This window comes from Pyrgilauda ruficollis, unplaced genomic scaffold (genome assembly GCF_017590135.1).
Source record: "Pyrgilauda ruficollis isolate IOZ18807 unplaced genomic scaffold, ASM1759013v1 scaffold20351, whole genome shotgun sequence".
In the NCBI taxonomy this organism is placed as follows: Eukaryota; Metazoa; Chordata; class Aves; order Passeriformes; family Passeridae; genus Pyrgilauda; species Pyrgilauda ruficollis.
This window is the reverse complement of record NW_024519599.1, coordinates 1-255: the sequence shown is the minus strand read 5'-3', so window position 1 is coordinate 255 and position 255 is coordinate 1. Positions and strand designations below refer to the sequence as shown.

The following is a 255-nucleotide window of genomic DNA, read 5'->3' as shown; positions in this document are numbered from 1 at the left end:
GAGGCGAAACTGCAGAGAGAGAAAAGGCGTCTCAAAGGCTCAGGTCGAAACGAAAGCCACACATTGGTTCGTCCTGCGAGTTTTCGCACGTCAACGAGAGCGCAGCAACGCATAGCAGCTTGGAGAGAAAAGGTGTCCGAACCAGGAATCGAACCTGGGTTTACACGGCCACAACGTGTTGTCCTAACCTCTAGACGATTCGGACCAACGGTCACTCCTCGCACACCCCGACCGTTCGCAAATATTGAATTCTCA

General features: G+C 52.9%; 1 non-coding gene across 1 annotated transcript; it reads right to left on the bottom strand.

Annotated features, from left to right (window-relative positions):
• Positions 1-133: 133 nt before the first annotated feature.
• On the bottom strand, positions 134-205 carry TRNAH-GUG. Its single transcript has one exon. It is a non-coding gene; the product is annotated as a tRNA-His (tRNA).
• Between the last annotated feature and the right edge of the window lie 50 nt (positions 206-255).